The sequence below is a fragment of the Gymnoscopelus braueri genome, assembly GCF_963280865.1.
Source record: "Gymnoscopelus braueri genome assembly, chromosome: 15".
Classification (NCBI taxonomy): domain Eukaryota; kingdom Metazoa; phylum Chordata; class Actinopteri; order Myctophiformes; family Myctophidae; genus Gymnoscopelus; species Gymnoscopelus braueri.
In genome coordinates, this window is record NC_137620.1 from 9,867,229 (window position 1) to 9,890,412 (window position 23,184).

The window sequence follows — 23,184 nt, forward strand, 5'->3', positions numbered from 1 at the left end:
GGTGTGAGAAAAAGTTGCGGAATGCACCTGAGAGCCGACACCCACCCTACTATGGTGCTAAAAATAACCTATGGCTTGATGTGTTTTTCAACAACAAGCCTGCTGCTATCCGACTCTTCCCTACAACTTGCGATCCGACGCAACAGCGTACCCATCGCCCATTCAACAGCAGATTTTCGGCAACCGCTGCTGATGTTGGTGCGGTGGAGAGCTACCTTAAAAATGACCTCTAGACTTCTCTAGCCAGATTCAAAATGTGACGGTTAGAATTTATATATTTACAGGGACAGTACATATAACCAACAATAATCATTGTGAATGTACTGGAGTTAGCAAAGTAGTTCATTTTCAACTACATGTATACTGGATTCAAGTATTTGCCGATTTGAACACAGTGACACATTTTAACAACTTTCAAGTACATTTTTGAACACAGGGATTTTACTACATTTCTACATTGTGGTATTGCTACTTTTACTTAAGTAAAATATCTGAATTCTTCCACCACTGGGTGTTAGTAAATTTAAAACATATTGTGGAGAAGGATCAAGATGGCTGTTGTTTAGATGTAAATAATGACAATAGCACCTTTATTAATCACTGCAAACGTATAATAATAATACTAGGCTAATAATAATAATAATAATAGTAATAACAACAATAATTTATTTTATACATTGACAGTATATGCTTTGTGTGTGTGCTAAAAGTGTGACTTTGTGACCTGTTTCACGGTGGGAGTCAATTATTAATCAACGGAGCAACTACTGAATATATCTATCCCATAAGCCTTCACCATAGCAAGGTAACAAGTTAGTAACGACACAACCCAAACCTCTACCAAAGTTAAACTGTGCTTTAAGTAATCATGTTCTTTCATGTGACTAATTTTGATGCTTGTGTTGATAGTTCAGCAGGTTTGTGGTATTGCCATAACATCACGTGACACGTGGCCTCAAAATTATATAACTGTATAAATACTGCATGTAACTGCATGACTGTGTGTTAAGGAGGAACAAAGGGAGAAAAAAGGTACAGAGAGAGTGGAAGGAGAAGTATCATATTTCCGCTTCATTATGCATGATTATATACACATTTAATTTAATAAGGAAACAAACAACTGGTTACATAAAAATAGGTGTCTGTTCTCAAAAGGTGCAGGAAGTAAAACTATTTCAGTACTGAAGCACCCACTATGGTGCCTGAACACACAGTCATGTCTGGCACGACAGCTTGTCAGGATCATTGCACTGGCAGATCAGATATTATGTTTGAATGTCACGCACATCATAACATGGTGGTGAAAAAGAGATAAGATACGATACTTAAATCCATTCCTACCATGGACCATCAGACACTGTAAAATGTTTTATTCATTTTAAATACCTAACTATGTGATCACATTTCTTTTTTTTCTTTAAATTTTTATCCCACGATTTTGTAACCCTATTTTTTACACCCAGTGCCAATTGTCTATGTAATCCTGGGCACTACCTTCCCTCTGCCAACCTAGGGAGGCCAGGACCGAGCTCATGCCTCCTTCAATGCATGAGAGCCAACTGACCTTCTTGTCACCTGACAGGGGAGAGTTTCCCTGGTAGGACGTAGCGCGTGGAAGGAACACGTTATTCCAACCAGTTCCCTTCCCCTCCATCAGGCGCCCCGGCTGGCCAGGGGGAGGCAGTATAGTGACCAGGATTACTGCATGTTTTTGTGAGGGTACCTACCCTAGGAGACACGGAGAGAACATGCAAACTCCACACAGAAAGGCCCTTTTGCCAACCCCACCTAGGGTATGGGCACTGATGACGCGGAGGAGAGAACACAAAAAAAAAATGGCTTAATAAGAGTTTAATTAAAAATGTACTTTTTTCCTGTTCTAAATGTAGTCGAGTGTACAATATTTAGCTTGGAAAGGTAACATTTAGTATCTGTAGGCTACTTAACATACTTAATATATATATAGTGTGTTTGTGTGTGTGTGTGTGTGTGTGTGTGTGTGTGTGTGTGTGTGTGTGTGTGTGTGTGTGTGTGTGTGTGTGTGTGTGTGTGTGTGTGTGTGTGTGTGTGTGTCTCACCACACTGATGTGATGTCCAGACTAGACGTTAGCCAATGCTGTCGAGGAGGACCTCTCTATTTTCAGTTTAGGTGGTCCAGGTGTGTTAGCCGTCTTTGGTTGCCAAGGTCTGTTGTCAAACACTGAGCAGGCAGCCTAAACAAACATGAGATCCACAGAGGACAATGAGGTTATTATATGCAATCATTCACTAGGCCAATATACTGTAAACTGACAGGTAGGTTAGTAATAAACTGCTCTTATGCCAGGACCAATGTTTATGGTTTATGGTTAACAACCTTTATTATTTTTCTCTTCTTTAGAAATAATTTCTTTCACATCAGGATAATGATCATTAGACTCACACATATCTCCCAGACTCCCTAGCCAGTCAGAGTTATAGTGGAGCGGCTAAGTGCTTATTTTCTTCAGAATCTTTCAGTTGATGACACAAGTGTGAAAATTGGCATTAGTAGTCTCCATGGGTCACTTGACAAGAAAATTGTCTGAGACATTTGAAATTTCAAGATGGCACCTCAGTGGAGCAATTAAGTGATATAATGGTTTATTTGGTGATACAAGCATGAAAATTGGCATGAGCAGTCTCTGTGGGTCACTTGACAATAAGCCACCGACAGCTACTTGAAATTTCAAGATGGTGGCCATTTTTCAAGATGGCCGACACCTTAGTGGAGCAGTTAAGTGATATAATGGTTTATTTGGTGATACAAGCATGAAAATTGGCTTGAGCAGTCTCTGTGGGTCACTTGACAATAAGCCACCCACAGTTGCTTGAAATTTCAAGATGGCGGCCATTTTTCAAGATGGCCACCACCTTAGTGGAACAGTTAGGCTTAAGAAATAATTTAGTTATACAAGCATGAACATTGCCATGAGCCGTCTCAAAGGGTCATTTGACAAGAAACCGCCCACAGCCATTTGAAAATTCAAGATGGCGGCCATTTTTCAGGATGACTTCCGCCCGCCTTGTGGATCTTTAAATGATACATTCTCTCAGAGAAATGTTTTGGGTTCCTCAAAAGGCTCTGTCAAGAGAGGTTGTTTGACTGTGTTTTGTCTGACTCCTCGCCCACGACCGGTCCAGTTTGGTAAAACCTGTCAGGGGTTGCCTCCCACCGACATAGCTCTTGGGGTTCACTGAGGCACACAAGCTCCCTTACCACGACAAGGTAACAGTCACAAGGGAGTTTTTATTCGTATTTTTTTTTTTTTTATTTGTTCCCCCAATACTAAGGGATGGGGGAACAAAAAATAAGATTAATACATTAGCACAGTTTCGTGCTGAACAGACAGTGCTCCAAAATAATAATTGAGCAATGGCTATTACTGAATGGCATGACAAACAGAGAGTATCTCAAACAATACTAAGGAACTAAACTGAAAATGTGCTTCACTGTTAGATATAGGCAGTGGAAGCAATGTTACAAAGTAACAACTGAAAATCTCACAGTAATAGGCTGGTGACAAAGTAAAACATGATGTGCTTATGTGGCGAGGGGAAGCCGAGCCATAGGCCTACACCTGAAAACACAGAGGACAACGGTCGGGGAATAACTCTGGCAAAAGAAACATACAAATAGGTTCTAGCAGGGGCAACTACATAGGCATGTGCAACTGAGACCATATCTGAAGCACTTACACCTTCCAGTACATGCCTTGGTGCACCCACATTTGGTCAACTCCCAACAACTCTCCACAATAGATGTTTGATCTATTGTTATAGATGGACGTAGCTGGACAGTTATAGGCATGTTTGATCTACTGAAAAGTTGTGAGATTGTAGATCGGCTATTTTTTACAAGAAAGTATGTCATACATTGAAAAAAATATACTCTCAAATAAGCATTTCATGTTATCTATAAAAAAATCGGAAAATCTAAGGGCGGAGCTTACTGGTCAAAGTGATAGAGGTGTTCCTCATGAGTCAAGGTACATGTGTAAGCAAGTTTCATGGCTGTCGGCCAAACGAGGCATGACTTATGCCTGTTTAAAGTTTGCATTTTCAAACAATTGCTATAGCGCCCCCCTTTGGCCAATTGGAGTAAGATTGGTTTCAGTGATATTTGGAATGACCCTCTACATTACTGCAAAGTAAAATAAATAAATATGTGAGTCTGCATGTATGTGTTAGGGGCAGATGAATAATTTTCATAAAACTGCAATATTCATTGGCTCATAAAAGCTTAATTTAAAAACATTTCACCTGGATTTTGTGTCGGTATAGGTCCAGTGTGTAGACATTTTAGTTTACGTTGATAAAAAATCACAGGAGGTTTTAACTGTTTAAGTTTTTCATATCATTAAAATGAAGGTCAAAGGTCAGAAGTTGTTTGTCATGAGGAGACGTGTTGAGGCGTGTTGAAGTTTCATGGCTGTAGCTCAAACAGGGCATGAGTTATACCTGTTCAAAGTTTGCATTTTTCAATTGAGGTCTATTGCGCCAATAGTTTGAGTTCCGTGTCTTAGCTGTTTGGCATAGCCCTCTACCATATTGCCGGGTTTCGTAAAAAACGACTGCACGGTTAGGCCAGGACAGAAAAAACGGCTAAAAGAACCTGAAAAAAATAATAATAATAAAGTGAAGAGATGCAAAGAGGGTTCAAGACCCTATGGCCTTGGCCCCTCAATAATAAAGTGTAGAGATGCAAAAAGGGTCAAAAGGCCCTTTGGCCTTGGCCCCTTAAAAAAGGTTGCTTTTTCAACTGAATCAAAAGGGATTTAGTTTTAGTCTCAGAATAAAGTTTACAAGTTTGGCCAAAAGTGTTGGTTGGTGGAAAGGCTGTGTGAATTTCTGTTGGCAAAAAAGAGGAACAACATCCATCTGCCAACTGTTAGCAGAGGGATGTGGGTTTTAGTTTTTATATGTCTATAGAGCTATGTCCTAGCACAGCCTCTGTTACGTGATTATACGGATTCTACAATCATTTTGTGTCCATGTCCACTCAAAATATCTTAAGTGATCTTTATTTGGCACAGTTTCTGTTGTCAGACTGCACAATTAAAGAAAAGGGATTTGATTTTGGGGCGCGAAATGTTAACAGCCAAGAAATTACCTTTAGACTTGGTTGGCCAGATAACAATCTGTATGCCGTTCAGAATGTGAAGCTTAGCGTTATTTTTTTATTCTATAGGAACCATGCCCATTAACCTACAATAAACACTGTAAATGCGCTGGGGTGAGTGGCTAATTTTAAACCATAGTCCCTGGATTCATACATTTTTCAGACAGTTTGAATAGCCAGGTCATCAGACTGCTGAACAGGCACTGCGCCCTGGTGTCTGTACATATACAGGTATTCACCCATAGACCTGCTGCACTTCTGACCATACCCTGTTCTGCTTGTTTTTATTTTTGTTTTATTTTTTTAATGCACTCATTTGACTAGACTGAGGTAAAAAATAAATACAAATAAAAATCCTGAACTGTGTTTTGTAATTTTATACATTGACATAATCTGCTTTGTTTGTGTTTGTGTGCTAAAAGTGTGACTTTGAGACCAGTTTCACCGTGTAATTTAAGTTCAATCAATGTAGCAACTACTGAATATCTATCCAAAATTTGGGAGTAAGCCTACATCATAGCAAGGTAACAAGTTAGTAACTACACAACCCAAACCTCTACCAAAGTTGAACATCATGTTATTTCACGTGATTAAGTTTGTTTTGATGGTTCAACAGGTTTGTGGTATTGTGCGTGACTGCATGTCTGTGTGTTTATGACAAACCAAGGGAGAAAAAAAGGGAACAGAGAGGGTGGAAGGAGAAGTAGCATATAGTTCCTCTTCAATATGCATTAGATACAGATCAGTTTCATAAGAAAAAACAAGAACTGGTTAAATAAAACTGTGTAATTGTGTGGGGATCACATGGGGATCTATTCTCAAAAGGAAATGAGAATTTCCTGCCACACACTCAGTGCAGGAAGTAAAGCTATTTCAGTGTCAAACCGCCCCTATGTCTGAATACACAGACGCAGTCATGTCGCAGCTTGTCAGGATTGTTGCACTGCATGGCGAATCAGATAAGTTTGAATGTGACGCACATCATACCATGGTGATAAAGAAATAGATAAAATATGAACTGTGACTTTGCTAAAACATTCAAGGCTTAAATCTACTTCTACCATGGTCCATCAACATTTTTAATCCCTGCCACCGACCAAACATGACAATGTTTAATGTTACTGTCATTTGAAATTCTTCTTCTTCTTATTATTGTTATTATTATTATTGTTATTATTATTATTATTATTATTATTATTATTATTATTATTATTATTATTATTATTATTATTATTATTATCTCTTAATGATTTACACTGTGGACAGTGTTAAACTTTCATGTATGATGCATTTATATTGTATTGTAGTAGTACTGTAATAAATAAATAACATATCAAATGGTGGTTTAGAAGGGCCATAGTCACAGTGTGATAATAGGCCTGTGTGTGTGTGTGTGTGTGTGTGTGTGTGTGTGTGTGTGTGTGTGTGTGTGTGTGTGTGTGTGTGCGCATGCGTGCGTGCGTGCGTGTGTGTGTGTGTGTGACTCACCACACTGCTGATCAGACTAGTCGTTAGTCAACGTCTTGAAAATGTTGACGACGACCTCTCTTCTTTTCAGTAATGTAGATGTGGCTCAGGTGTGCTAACCATCTGTTGGTCACAAAGGTGTGTTGTGTTGATCAAACACTGCATGCAGCACTTATCCACAGAGGAGAATCAGGTTACACATTATGCAATCATTAACTAGGCCTACATACACACTACTGTTAACTGTACATGAAAGTAATACAGCAAATACAAGATAAGTAAAAAACTGCTCTGTTACAGCAAGGACCATGGTTAATGAATTAATGCATAATCTACACTTCAAAATTCTATGTATAAACCTATTAGTCCCCTACGTTTAAACATATATTTAACTGTAAGGAATTGCCTTCTCATAGGCTATGGAGTTCTCATTAATCATAAAAGTTATGTTAAAGAGGTGGTGCCATGGTTTTGCACTTTTTCTGTTTTTCATGTGTCTATGAGGTTGATAGAACTTCATTAAGCCCCCCGGTGGTGTTTTTATGGTGTTTTATGTCTTCTCTGACTATTTGGAGTTTCTTCCTGGAGGCTGAAACCTTGAGGGTCAAACGTGCCAATAGAGAAACAGCGCTTTAGTGACATCACAATGCCATACCCTCCCCCTCATTATCATAACACAACAGGTGTGGGCATGAGGAGGAGGAGGGACTAGGACAGGTGGGTGGTGCTAAGGTGGTGGAGGAGGTGCTAAGGTGAGAACCAGGTATACTTAATGAACTGGAGGCGTGTCCACATAAAAACAACATTTTACACTTACTGTACACTTTTTTTTTTTTTGAAAAAAATCCTTACATAATAATAATACCTTATGATCAGGTTTTAAGGTTGAAAAATATCATGGCACCCCATCTTTAATAACACTAAATAGTAAGCATAAACAACAAGCATGACGTGCATGTTCAAATCATGTATACTTTACATTATGTCCTACCATCCATTTCCAAAGCATACATTTTTCTTTCTTTCTTTTAAAAAATTTGGAAAAAATACCAATTTAATATTGAGGTGCCCACAATGTTTAGGTGGCCACTCAACCTGTATCCTCCCTGATATGCATCAATTAGGGGAGAGTGGGACAAGATGAGACTCTTTTTACTTAACTTGTCCTTGAAGCAAGGCAAAATGAGACAGAAATAAAAATGATCTACCCTTATTTCAGGATGATTGAAATCCTGAGTAGGCTATGCGTCTTTGTGACAAAGGGCCATAACAATATGACTTCTTAAAGAAAGACTGAATTAACAGTATGTTGATCCAAGCCAAGGGGTAAGTTGGGTAAATTGACCCATCAGATATTTAATTTGTTCAAAGGTTAAACTAAAAGTACTCATTTATTAAACATAATTTAATAACACATTTCCAAATAGTCTTATTACTCTAATATTGAAAAGATCTATTAAATGAGGGTATATTTGTCTGAATTAAAGTGAACGAGTAAAAAAAACTAAAATACAAACAACAAAAAACAACAAAATAAAAGAATAGGCATGATAATAATAATAATAATAATAATAAGGGTAATAATATAATAATAATAATAATAATAATATTAATAATAATAATAACAGTTATTCAAATTAGGGGTATATTGTTGAACCTTTCGCTCAATTCAGCACACAGTATTTGGTTCATTTTGCCTCACAGCCACCCAGCAAAAAAAAAGGTCAATCAATCAATCTTCAGTGTTGCCAGGTTTAGCGAGAGAAACAAGCAACCAGGTCTAGGGAAACAAGCCCAAAAGAAGCAACTTATTAGGTCAAATGAGCACTTTAAACCTATATTCATGGGCTATTTGGGTCGCATCACAACGTGTTGTGATCTTGTGGATCTGCTATTTTCAAAAACTATTTTTTTGAAACATTCTAACAACACAAATCTGGTATGGGGGGGGGGGGGGTTCCCTGGCAAAAAACATTTTCAGATTTATTTGGGGGTCCATGACCATGACATGAAAATTTTAGAACCACAGGTTTAAATAATTAAAACATTGGGAAACAAGCCCAAATAAACAACTACACTTTAGAAACAAGCCCAATAAACCTCAACCTGCAACTACCAACGTTCTCATTCACCGCCCAATCAAGAGAGTTCAACTATGCAGTCAAAACGGTTCCACGCTCATTCACTGTCTAGTCATGATCTAATAGTTCGACTATGCAGGTGAACCGGTTGCATGCTCATTTACCATGCAATAACATACCCTCACGAATCTTAATAGTTCAACTGTGATCTATTCAAGCAGACCAACACTCCCTCTTACATGATCAGCATATCTCCCTCTACTAAACTATTGACAGCTCATCAGTAAACAAACTCCCTCCACCTCCCCAGTCTCCTCCGGAAGTAGCTTTAGGTTTCCTATGTCAGTTGTCATTCAATGTGGGTTCATATGTACAGTACAGTATAGTATAATTTTCGTTTAATATCTGCATTTCTCCAGTTTCTGTCCCTGAGGGTCTCAAGGACAGAACCTATGTCCAGAATGTATATTATCACATCATGTAATAACTGTGTATCTTAGGCTTTAATTCGGGGGGTTTGTGTAAGTAAAGTTAAGTATACTATACATGATTAGATCATGCTAAAACATTCGACAATCAAGGTGTAATATTTCTACAATTGCTAAAAATTGGCGCACGGTGGCTTCTCTCGACATTGTGACCACCGGAGGAATGTTGGGGGGGGGGGGGTCCAAAATGAATCCATATTCTCAGTTTAGAGCGAGGGAATACAATGATTATGTGAATGAATCATAAGTGAGTCTGGCTTACAGGCCTGTCTGGGCGTTTCTCCACAGTTCATAACATGAACTGTCCTATCAGCGTCCTCGCTCAATGTTCTGTGATTGACAGCGAAGGTTGGCTAATCAGGTGTCGAGTTTGAGTGAAACCGAATGGAACCGAGTGTAGCCGACAAAAATGGAACAGGCATCTTGTCTATCGCTATTTTTGGTTTCGGCTTTAAAACTTTAAAACGCTCTCAAACTTATTTTTTGAGGCACGGAATTTACTTTTAAGATATCGTTTGGATAGAATTTAGTTGTTTAACTTCATAATTCATATATGTGGTCAATTAATCATGACAGAGCCTATTTAAAAGATAAAATTCAGAGAACCAGCAGGGGCGGGCAGTGACACGTATGTATCCGAATAAACTTTCTTCGGATACATACGTGTCACTGCCGAAAATAGGTTGCTTTATTCAATAAAGCAACCTATTTTCGGCATTGCCCCTTCAAAAGTCCCCTTGCGTCATACTTGGCTGGGGATGGGGGAAATGAGCTGCTGATTGGCTGAAGGGGAAGGAACTGCTGATTGGCTGAAGGGGTTGTCAGTCAACTGTACTAATCCAGCCCAGCTCCCAAATTGCCCATACAGGCTGTAGACCAGACTCCTTCCTGAAATCAAATGCAAATGAGATTTCCGGAGGGAGGGGGGTTTACCAGGCTAATGTCCCAGCACAGCGTCTGAATATTACATGCATGTACGGATTCTACAATAATTCCGTGTCCATGTACACGTGTAAATGAGAGCTTGATAGGTTTGTTTGTAAGTTATTCAAATATCTAAGTGCTCTTTGTTTGGCACACAGTTTCCGCTGTCAGACTGCACAATTAAAGAAAAGGGATTTGATTTTAGGATGCGAAATGTTAACAGCCAAGAAATTATCTTTACTTGGTTAGCAAGATAACAATCTGTATGCCGTTCAGAATGTGAAGCATGTCTTTTTCATACAGTTTCCATAACCAGGTCATCAGACTGCTGAACAGGCACTGTGCCCTGACGTCTGTACAGGTATTCACCCATAGAACTACCTGCTGCACTTCTGACCATAAACTGTTCTGCGTGTGTTGTTTGTTTTTTCCATGCTCTATTTTACATACTCATACATCTGACTGTATGTCCTCATACATTTGATGTATATTTGACTTGTTTGTCATACATTTTCTGTATTTGATGCACACTAGACTGAGGTAAAAATAATAAATACAAATAAAAACACTTAACTGTGTTTTGTGATTTTATACATTGACATAATCTGCTTAGTTTGTGTGCTAAAGGTGTGACTTGACACCTGTTTCACCATGCAATGCAAGTCCATTTCTAATCAATGGAGCAACTACTGAATATATCCATCCCATATTTGCTACATTATAGCAAGGTAACAAGTTAGTAACTACAAAACCCAAACCTCAGCCAATTGTCTATGTAATCCTGGGCACTACCTTCCCTCTGCCAACCTAGGGAGGCCAGGGCCGAGCTCATGCCTCCTTCAATGCATGAGAGCCAACTGACCTTCTTGTCACCTGACAGGGGAGAGTTTCCCTGGTAGGACGTAGCGCGTGGAAGGAACACGTTATTCCAACCAGTTCCCTTCCCCTCCATCAGGCGCCCCGGCTGGCCAGGGGGAGGCAGTATAGTGACCAGGATTACTGCATGTTTTTGTGAGGGTACCTACACTAGGAGACACGGAGAGCACATGCAAACTCCACACAGAAAGGCCCTTTCGCCAACCCCACCTAGGGTATGGGCACTGATGGCGCGGAGGAGAGAACACGCCCCCAGCGCCCACAGCGTCCCCTGCGGGAATCGAACCCAGGACCTTCTAGCTGTGAGGCGACAGCGCTACCGACTGCGCCACCGTGCCCCCAACCTCAACCAAAGTTAAACTGTGCTTTAAGTCATCATGTTCTTTCATGTGATTAAGTTTGTTTTGATGGTTCAACAGGCTTGTGGTATTGTGCATGTGACTGCATGCCTGTGTGTTTATGACAAACAAAAGGAGAACAAAAGGGAACAGAGAGGGTGGAAGGAGAATTAGCATAGTTCCTCTTCATTATGCAGTAGATACACATTCAGTTTCATAAGAAAAAACAAGAACTGGTTAAATAAAACACTTGGTATTTTGATATATTAACGTGGGATCTATGCTCAGCAGGAAATAAGAACTTCCTGCACACACTCAGTGCTGCAGGAAGTAAAGCTATTTCAGTGTCGAACCGCCCCCAACATGTCTGAATACACAGATGCAGTCATGTCGCAGCTTGTCAGGATTGTTGCACTGCAAGTTGGATAAGATATGTTTGAATGTGACGCACATCATAACATGGTGATAAAAAATAGATAAAATACGAACTGTGACTTTGCTAAAACATCCAAGGCTTGAGTCCACTCCTACCATGGTCCATCATAATTCACAGTATAACGTTTTTAATCCCTGCTACCCACCACACATGACAAAGTTTAATGTTACTGTCATTTTAAATTCTTCTTCTTCTTCTTATTATTATTATCTCTTAATGTTTTACACTGTCGACAGCGTTACATTTTCAGTCGAAAATAAATCATTTTTGTCACGTGAGTCTGTACCATATGGCATGTCTTGTAATAATAACAATTTATATTGTATTGTAGTAGTACTGTAATAAATAAATAACATATCAAATGGTGGTTTAGAAGGGCCATAGCCCAGTCACAGATAATAGGCCTGTGTGTGTGTTGTGTGTTGTGTGTTGTGTGTGTGTGTGTGTGTGTGTGTGTGTGTGTGTGTGTGTGTGTGTGTGTGTGTGTGTGTGTGTGTGCGTGTGCGTGTGTGACTCACCACACTGCTGATCCACTAGACGTTAGTCAACGTCTTGAAAATGATGACGACGACCTCTCTTCTTTTCAGTAATGTAGATGTGGCTCAGGTGTGCTAACCATCTGTTGGTCACAAAGGTGTGTTGTGTTTATCAAACACTGAGCAGGCAGTACTTATCCACAGAGGAGAATCAGGTTACACATTGTATGCAATCACTAAGGCCTACATACACACTACTGTTAACTGTCCATGAAAGAAATACAGCAAATACAAGATAACAAAAAAAAATGCTTTGTTACAGCAAGGACCAAGGTTAATGAATTAATGAATAATCTATGTATAAACCTATTAGTCCCCTACGTTTAAACATATATTTAACTGTAAGGAATTGCCTTCTCATAGGCTATGGAGATCTCATTAATCATAAAAGTTATGTTAATAACACTAAATTGTAAGCATAAATGTCACTTAAATGACACTACTGATATGGTAGTAGTAGTAGTATAAGTGGAAGAGTGGGCACCTGACAACTCTTGGCACCATTTAAAAAAATTAATTTATTGATTTTACATTTATTTTATATAAAGCCTACATTTATTGTATACATGGGGGGCCAAATACATATAACAATTAATGACAATTCAGGCCTAATATTTCTACAATTGCTACAAATTGTTACAAAACCTGTGGATATATCAAGCCATTTTGGGAATAAACAGTGAAGGGTACATTTAGGTCTGATAATGAATGATGTACCATGCATTTTCAAATCATGTATACTTTACATTATGTCCTACCATCCATTTACAAAGCATACCTTTTTTTTGTGTGGAAAAAATCACCAATTTAATATTGAGGTGCCCACAATATTTAGGTGCCCTGTGCCCACTCAACCTGTATCCTCCCTGATATGCATCAATTAGGGGAGAGTGGGGTAAGATGAGCCACATAATACTTAAGTTGTCCTTGAGGCAAGGCAAAATGCGACAGAAATAACATTATCTACTCTTATTTCAGGATGATTGAAATCCTGAGTAATACGCATCTTTAGGACAAAGGGACATAAAAATATGACTTCCCAAAAAAAGCCTGAATTAACAGTATTGATCCAAGCCAAGGGGTAAGTTGGGTAAGTTGACCCATCTGATATTTAATTTGTAAAAAGTACTCAATTATTAAACATAATGTAATAAAACATTTCCAAATAGTCTTATTGTTTTATTGTTTTTCTTAAAGGTAATATGTGCAAGTGGTAAAACAATATTGAAAAGATCTATTCAATGAGGGTATTTGTCTGAATTAAAGTGAACAAGTAAAAAAAATAAAAAATAAAACAAACAATAATAATACAAATAATAATAATAATAACAGTTAATCATATTAGGGGTATATTGAACCATTGGCTCAATTCAGCACACATTATTTGGTTCATTTTGCCCCACAGCCACACGCAGCAAAAAAAAGGTCTTGGGGTCTTGAGGTCATCATCATCATTAAGGTCACAGGACACTGTTAATAAAGTATTCAATCAATCTTCAGTGTTGCCAGGTTTAGCGAGAGAAACAAGCAACCAGGTCTAGGAAAACAAGCCCAAAAGAAGCAACTTATTCGGTCACATGAGCACTTTAAACCTATATTAATTGTGTATTTGAAAATAGTAGATCCACAAGCTCACAACGCGTTGCATCGCAACGCGTTGTGAGCTTGTGGATCTGCTATTTTCTAACAACACAAATCTGGTATGGGGGGGTTCCCTGGCACAAAACAGTTTCAGATGGGGGTTGGGGACACATATTCATTTGGGGGTCCATGATTACCATGAGTCATAGTCATGGACCCCCAAATTAATATCCATGACATGAAAATATTTGAGAACCACTGGTTAAAATAATGGAAAAAATGGGAAACAAGCCCAAATAAACAACTGCACTTTAGAAACAAACCCAAAAAAAAAATCAACCCGCAACTACCATTTTTACAAGCAACTTTACAGAAAAATAAGCCCAAAGTCGCTTATAAAAAGCCGACATGGCAACACTGGTCATCTTTATGCCGTGGTCCGCTCATAATTCACATCCCATTATTCCAACCGTCAGCTAGTGTGAGGTTACGAATTAAGGACCTCAATGGAAACAAGATTAAGGATTTTTTTGGACAGACCTTTTTGACAAAGTGCTTTTTAATGTAGGCTACTTTGTGCTGTTTTACATTTTTGTCTAATAAAATACTCAATAAAAAAAAAATGTCAGCAAATATCCTTTATTGACTTAAACAATAATTTAGCTTGCAGAAAATGTGTGCAACTGCCCCACAACATATAACAACACTTCTTATAATATGAATTGTGAAAGTATCTGCACCTAGAATGTTCGGCTACATAGATCATGTATTAAACACAAAGGCAGGCATCATGCACGCACTTACTTTTTGATTCACCCACACAGATTAATCCAAAGGGAATTAACACTTAACAGCTCATCAAACTGTTGAATTTACGCCGCTTTTACTTATTTACTGAATGTACAGAGAATCAGGTTGGGAGTCGACTCGGGACAAAGAGAAAAAGAATGAAGATCAGATAACTTCAACGTCATCTCTGTGTGAATGTGGGTGTGGTGTTTTCCACCAGTTGCTCGCTGTAACTAGCTAGCATGAAATCGATTTACTTTGCAGGTTGCTGATCTGGTCTTGGTCTAGAGCGGATACGGAAACGGTTCGTGCCTTCATATGAGTGAGTGCAAATTGCCGGATACAGTAGGCGGGCTCTAACCTAGAGGGTAACAGCCTTCCATTTCGACATCCCCCCACTCCGACATTGACTTCTAATTGTCGGAGTAGCGGCACTTTTCCATTTCCATAAACGACCTGCCATTCCGACAGTGTCGGACTGGCAGCATGGCACTTTTCTTTTTTTTCAAGAGTTCCGCCATTTCGACCTATCTATCTATATGCAGGCAGCATGCACATCTGAATATGATTTCAACGGATCCAATCATTATTATCCTGACAAACAATGAATCATTGACGGATAAAGAGCCAATCAAAAGTCCGCGCATATCAATAAGATGGTTATTATTATTCATATTATTATTAAAATGACTATCAGTGAATGACTGATGGACAGAAAGCCTTCTCGAATGATGCCCCGTTGAAATAATATCAAAACAAAATCATATAATGCTTGTATAACGTCATGTGTATTGTATTATAATAAACAGACATATGTGGCACGCATGTGTCATGCGCAATTACACGTGACTGCAACCATCATATAACATAACAGCGTAGGCACAGTGACAACTGGATCACTTGGTGACGGTGTTGTGATCATTCTGTTTGACAACCCAGGACGAATGCCATTGAAATAGCCTAAGCACCTTATTTAATACTATAAGAACTGTATAGGGCTATGGTCGATGCCTACACCCCTGCCCGACCACTTCGGTCTGCCACCTCGGGGCGACTGATTGCCTCGTCACTCAAGGGTCCTTCTGGCCGATCCACACGGTCACGACTCTTTTCTGTTCTGGCCCCACAGTGGTGGAATGAACTTCCCACTGATGTTAGGACAGCAGAGTCACTGCCCATATTTCGCCGCAGGCTGAAAACTCACCTCTTCAGGAAACACTACCCTTCCTCTCTGCCTGACCTACTTGTTGTTAACTAGTTGTACGAACGCTTGTTTTCTATTGCTGTATTGTTTATTGGATTATTGGATTGTTTATTGGATCTTGTTTAGTCGATTCACTTATTTGTTTTAGCTCATGCTCATTTGATTTAGCTATTTTGTCTCATCTGTTTAAAGAAATAGGTAGCTGATATATTGCACTTTTACCTTAGCGCTAGGTATACTCTTGGTTGCTTGTTTTTGCAGATAATGCACTAAAGACTTCTGGTGATTAGTAGTTTTCGTTCCCTACCTATGTTGAATGCACTTATTGTAAGTCGCTTTGGATAAAAGCGTCTGCTAAATGACTGTAATGTTCTAATAGTATTTACCTTCATCAGATAAATACTAATGTTACTGGCCTATTTGAAGAATGAACTGTCCGTGGAACTGGACCATGACATGTATTTGGGCTGCTGTGCGTAAAATGGATTGTTTAGCTATGTTATGACAATAATCATAATAATCATAATAATCATAATAATCATAATAATTATAATTTAATGGCCGCTCGTTCCCCGGCCGCACACAGCTCGCTACAAACCTCCCGACAGTCATCGAAACCAACGATCACTGGCATCCATTCATGGCTTGTGCGTCTGTCTACAAACTAAGTGCCATTTGATCCTAATCACCTTTTATGTGTGCGCGAATGAGCCATCAAGTTTGTCTGATCTACCAGTGGGGAGCTAACGACCGCTGTTGATTCATTGACTGAAGCAATCCACACCTATTTAATTGTTGTTGTTTTTTTCCTCGAAAGCAAAGTTGTTAAAAGACTCATGGAGAAATCATGATGTCATCTCAATCACCTAAATCAATCATGATTGAATGGCAGCTTCGCAGAGACGTGCAGAGGGATTTGGAGAGGCAGGGGCTGGAATTTCAAAAGGGCACCTATTGCTGGCGCCATTTTTTTTACATTTCTACCCAGATTTAGAGGAATATCTCATTTTAAATTAACACTATGAATCGAGGGTTAAACTGAAAAAAGAACTCCACAAACATGAACAATATTCACACAAAAGTTACTGTCACTGATGATCTATATGAGCAATTCAGCATATTACTCTACAACAGTGGGACACAACCTTCTTGTCCTGATCACATTGACAAAAAAAACAATATTTGCCAGAACAGCCACAACAACCACCCAGCCTGCCCTAACAATCCAGTATAGCCTTAAATTACTGGTTAACAAAGTAAAATGAGCAGTTTAAATAGATAAAGACTAGATGTATTTTATCGATTTTGAAATCCTTTATCTCTACGAGAGCATTAACCAACCCCCCCCCCCCCCAGATTGCCCTGGAATGTCAGCTCCAAAGCCCGTACTTCTCCAAACATGTACAAATGCTAAATATAAGGTGCTTACCCGCTTGCCCCAAATGTTAACTCGGTGTCCGTTGTGTTTGTGTAATGTATTAGTCCATATTTTTCAATAAAGACGTGTTTTGTTCCCGTCTGTGGCCAAAGGCCATTTCCCCCCCTCATTTACTTCCTGTTTACATTGAGTGTAATTCCGGATTTCACCGGATGCGCCCCGTCACCACCGCCCATTGGGAAACTCCGACAGAATTGGCCACAGACGGGATTAAAATACTTATTTATTGAAAGATATGGACTAATACATTGCACAAACACGCCTTAAAGTTAACATTTGGGGCAAGCGGGTAAGCACCTTATATTTAGCATCTGTACATGTTTGGAGAAGTACGGTCTTTGGAGCTGACATTCCACAGCAATCTGGGGGGGGGGGGGGGGGTGGTAGGTAGATAAGACTCTCGTAGAGATAAAACATGTTAAAATCGATAAAATACATCTACGAGAGTCTTTATCTAAGGCTATATTAGATAAAGAGCGAGAGAGAGAGGAAATGAACAGTATAATTATTTTTTGTCCACAAATACCTACTGTAGGCTATCTGTCTCAAATTAAGACGGAAAACTGATTGTCTGCGCTTCTCTGTGTGTGTCTGCTCTCCTCGTTGAATGGACAATGGACATGTGAGTGCGTGCGCCCGGCAGGTTTATAGGTTTCGATTGGACATATAGGCTACTTTGTTGCGCGCTGTATCACGTACCGAAAATAGCCGATCTATAAGCTCACAACGCGTCGACAGCGCTCAATTAGGTATACTCAAGCTTTACTGGAGATGCGGTGTTTAGAGAGTAAGAAAGGGGCAATTCTCTTAGCCTTGAATGCTGCCTTTGAGTAGGGCATTTGCGTTTTTTTCACCACATATTTTCCACCATAATAAATGCTGCATTCATGGTCTGGAGAGGGCACCTTTTTTACCAATGGGTAAAAAGGCAGGGGCTCAAGCCATGTGTGCACGTGCATGGCAGCTTGCTCTCCGGCCCCACTCAGCTGCTGGGGACTATTTAAACACATATACGCCACTCCTTTCGGTTCAGATCTTCACCACAAACATTCAAACCTCCCGACACGAAAATTAAAAGCCCTGCTTAACTGTTTATTATCTATATATTATTCGATGCTTTAATTCAATGACATTATGAATGATTTCATTATAAATATTGATGACTTATTCCTTATTGTAATATTGAAGATGAATTGAATTGCTAATTATTATTTATATTGGATATCATTATTAATGCACAAATATTGTATTTCTGTTTCCTTTGTACAGCACACAAATTCCTTCAGTACATATACCACACCGGGGTTAAATCGAGCTCTCTGCCTCTGCCTCCTCTCATTCACCTTACATGGTCAGGGACCCCTAGCCTGGTAAACCCTCCCTCCGGAAATCTCATTTCCATTTGATCACTCCAGGAATCAAATAGAAATGAGATTTCCGGAGGGAGGGTTTACCAGGCTAAGGGACCCCCTCTATATTGTATATAAGCTGGACGATGGAGCTGGTAAATCTGCTTGTGGATCGATCTGTCTGTCTGTCTGTCTGTCTGTCTGTCTGTCTGTCTGTCTGTCTGTCCGTCCCAGAATGTTTCGGTGCCCATCCTGGCTGTTACGTTACTACATAAATACACACTGCAGTTATGGGAGGGGGGGGGGGTTGGCACGGGGATAGGGTCATTTTTTAGGTTACATTTAGACGATGTAAATATAGCCTTTATTTATACGCAAATATAACCACTCAATGTCACCCAAAATCAGTTTGCACAGCTGTTGCTTGTAAACTCATTCCCCCCCAGCTGCGTCAAATATATCAAATAAATAAATAATTGTATTGTGTGAGCTTGTAGATTTGACCTTCTGCATACAGTACCGCGGGAAGTAGGGGTGCTGGGGGTGCAGCCGCCCCCCCTCCCCCCAGGTGGTACCGCACCCCCTACCACCCCCTCTCTGGCAGGGGTTTATGCAACGGCAGTGACAGTGTCGCTGTCCACTGTCCGTGGTGCTGAAGTGTTTTTTTTTTGTCCGCGGAGAGATAACTCTAACCTAACCCTAATCCTAACCCTAAAACCGAAATAAAGAAACCAAAAACTGGGGGGAAAACTAACCCAATCCGCCCAGAACCGCAACAAAATTAACCCAATCCGCCCAGAACTGCAAAAAAAAAAACACTTAAAATGTCTTCCCCCGGCTATGTCTGCATAACGAGTACTTTTATTTTTGGTATTTTAAGTACATTTTGATAACAATACTTGGGCTATGTAGGATACTTTACTCAAATTTGAATTCTGGAGTTTTACATGTTACAGAGTAGGCCTATTTCTACATTGCATTATTACTTTTACTAAAGTAAAACATTTGAGTATTTTTTCCACCACTGATGCGTATACTACTTCATGTGAGATGTGACGAGATGCTGTGGTTTAATTAACGAGAAAACATCTGAGGAACCTGAGCATCGTCTCTGAGTAGGCCTACGTGATTACTGACCCGTCAATCAACGTGCGCACAACAGCTGTGACAGAACATCAACATTAATGTAATAATAATAATGATAATAATAATAATAATAATAATAATAATAATAATAATAGCGTAATAGTAGTAGTAGTAATAATAATAATAGTAGTAGTAATAATAATAATAATAATAATAATAGCATAATAATAATAATAACAACAATAGCGTAATAGTAGTTGTAGCAATATGAATAATATTTATAATATCAATAATATTTATAATAATAATAATAGCATGATAATAATAATAATATTTTTTTTATTATTCTGAATACAACATTAATGGACTGAACATGAATGGTAATAACAAAAGACGTTGTGGTCTTGGTCTGATTGACTATAGGAGAGAGATGCTTTCAAAAACAGCAGATCTACAAGCTGATAGCATGGGATTCGAAAGACTTGTTAGTCTCATTTGTAGAGGAAAGATGTCTGTCTGTCTGTGCGCACACGCTGCACAGTCAGACACGCGCACGCACACAGACAGACAGACAGACAGACAGACAGACAGACCGACCCAAGCCGTGGGAGCGCACTCAATCACACTAACTGATGGCTTACTTTAATTATAATATAATAATAATAATTATAATAATCCTACACTTCGCAGATATAAATCATTATATTATGAACCATACAATAACCACTTCAGACCGATTTTATACATACGCTATTTGAAAATAGCAGATCTACAAGCTCACAATAACCGAGCTTGTAGATCTGCTATTTGTTGAACAACATGTTGCTAATCACCGCGTTGGGAGCTTACATTTGGGGCTGTCATTACTGGACTGATATTATTTATGGGGGGGGGCAGCTGTACATATTGCTGGAGATAGATAGATTGATAGATAGATATTTAGATAGATTTAAAGACAGACAGACAGACAGACAGACAGACAGACAGACAGACAGACAGACAGACAGAGACAGACAGACAGACAGACAGACAGACAGACAGACAGACAGACAGACAGACAGACAGACAGACAGATCGATCTACAAGCAGATTTACCAGCTCCATCGTCTCGCAGCGCTGTGAGCTTATATGCAATATAGAGGGGGTCCCTGCTTCATCTCTCTGTCAGCTAGGGGGTCCTTGGGCTGAAAAGCCTTGTGACAGATGATAGTTTAATTGACAGATAGATAGATAGATAGATAGATAGATAGATAGATAGATAGATAGATAGATAGATAGATAGATAGATAGATAGATAGATAGATAGATAGATAGATAGATAGATAGATAGATAGATAGATAGATAGATTATGTTACGTGCGTAATTACGCGCGTGGAAAGAAATTACAGAAAATAAGAAAATAAATTATAATAAATTACAAAAAATTCATGACTGATACCAAATGAAATAAACTTTACAGATCATATACACATTAAAATGATAAGAATTCAAGTAAAATTGACAAATATCGGGCTTAATGAAATCTCAACCGCTCTGTGTAATTGCGCAAAATAAAACATTATTATGAGTGACACCTTGGGCCACGGGGGGGTCCGGGGGGGGATCCCGGTGGGTGGGGGGGGGGCGGTGGAGGGGGGCACCCAGGGTGGGGGGGGGGGGGGGACAGCTGGGCCAGAAGACTACAGATATGGTCGTTAGGGTCGGTGGGTCAGCGGCGGGTCGGGGCTGCATCATGGCAGCGTCGGCGGATGGAGGTCCCAACATCGATGCTGACGGCCCCAACGGAGGTCTCATCCTTGGCCAAAATCAAGTCGGAATGGTGGGTCGTTTGAAAACTATGGAAAGTGCCTCCACTCCGACAGTTAGAATAATGTCGAAATGGTGACATGTCGAAATGGCAACATGTCGAATTGCCGACATGTCGGGATGGCGGCATGTCGAATTGTCGACATGTAACCAGTCTAGAGCAGGGGTCTTCAACCTTTTCAGACCAGGGACCCCCAAACTGATGGGGAGATGGAGCAGGGACCCCCTACCTCGTAGGGTAGGGGGGGCTACCACATATATTGTATATTTATGTATACAATTGTGTTTTACATTGCCTGCTCCTATACGCACCTCCCCCAGTAGGCGTCTAAAATAAAAAAAATCTCTACAAAATATGTATAAACATACCATGTTATTGTGCATTGTGCCTCCATTTATCTGTTTGCTATGGATTCATGTAATGTTTAAAGACAATTTGAAATTTTGAAGAAAAAAATAAAAAAACGTTTTTTTTTCCAAACAAAAATATTGTTTAATCAAACAACAATTTCGCGGACCCCCTGCAGTACCTCCGCGGACCCCCTAGGGGTCGCGGACCCCCTGTTGAAGACCTCTGGTCTAGAGTCTAGAATCAGACTGGTAGGCTACTGTGGAAAGTTGATGAAGCGAGGTCCCCTGAGGACAAGCACGTGGTAACTTAAATAGGCTGCTTCTGTGAGCCTCACCACACACACGCACACGCGCACACGCACACACACGCACACACACACGCCACATCTACGTTACTGAAAAGAAGAGAGGTCGTCGTCAACATTTTCAAGACGTTGACTAACGTAGTCAGTGTGGTAAGTCACACACACACACACACACACACACACACACACACACACACACACACACACACACACACACACACACACACACACACACACACACACACACACACACACACACACACACACACACACACACACACAGTCCCACACACACAACTTGAGTAGAGTAGCCAACAGTACTCAAGTAAATGTACTTATTTACTGTCCACCACTGACCATAAACAAATTAATTAAAATCATACATGCAACATAACCATATACAGCTGCATTTAATATTTACCTTATGTCTGTCCATGTGTAAAAGAACACCATATTGTTTGGTAACCAGCGCCATCTCATGGTGAGATTTTTGTTTTAGTGCCCAGGTCACTGGTATCTATATTTCATGTTTGTCAAAATTGTAGTTCTGAGAAAAAGGCATGAGAAGATTTTGGCATTTATTTGCACAATTTCTCATCGCAAAATACATTTTGGGAAAAATAACGTAGGCTATTATGATATAGCCTATTTGGTTAATATTTTTGCAAAAGGAATAATGTTGATTGTGGTACACAAAAATTAAATTTAAATCATAAAATTATCAAAACGCATTTAGTTCACATTAGCTTTCATAAAATTATGAAAATATTTTAATATATTTTGTTCATTTTTTGTTCTATTTTTCGCTCATTTAGAGGTCAGTTTATTGTTATTTTTTTAAAGCATTTTTACCAATGCACATACAAATAGTACAACATGTTTGCCATAAAGGATAGAAATGAGTTTGTCAAATTAATTAGTTAATAGTTTAAATAGTTTGATGGCTCAAATGGTATATGTACATGAATGGTATACATGTATAAATGCA

The 23,184-nt window shown here is 39.4% G+C and overlaps 1 protein-coding gene across 1 annotated transcript in view; it reads right to left on the reverse strand.

Moving 5' to 3' along the window:
* LOC308102270 (GTPase IMAP family member 8-like) overlaps nucleotides 1-14,799 on the reverse strand; it is a 39,547-nt gene extending 24,748 nt beyond the window's left edge. Inside the window, exons 1-4 of the mRNA XM_080451905.1 lie at nucleotides 14,672-14,799; nucleotides 12,269-12,369; nucleotides 6,629-6,730; nucleotides 2,079-2,213 (exon numbers count right to left, since the gene is read on the reverse strand). The gene's annotated coding sequence lies outside the window, so the exon portion shown is untranslated. The remainder of the gene's footprint in view (nucleotides 1-2,078; nucleotides 2,214-6,628; nucleotides 6,731-12,268; nucleotides 12,370-14,671) is intronic.
* Nucleotides 14,800-23,184: the final 8,385 nt, after the last annotated feature.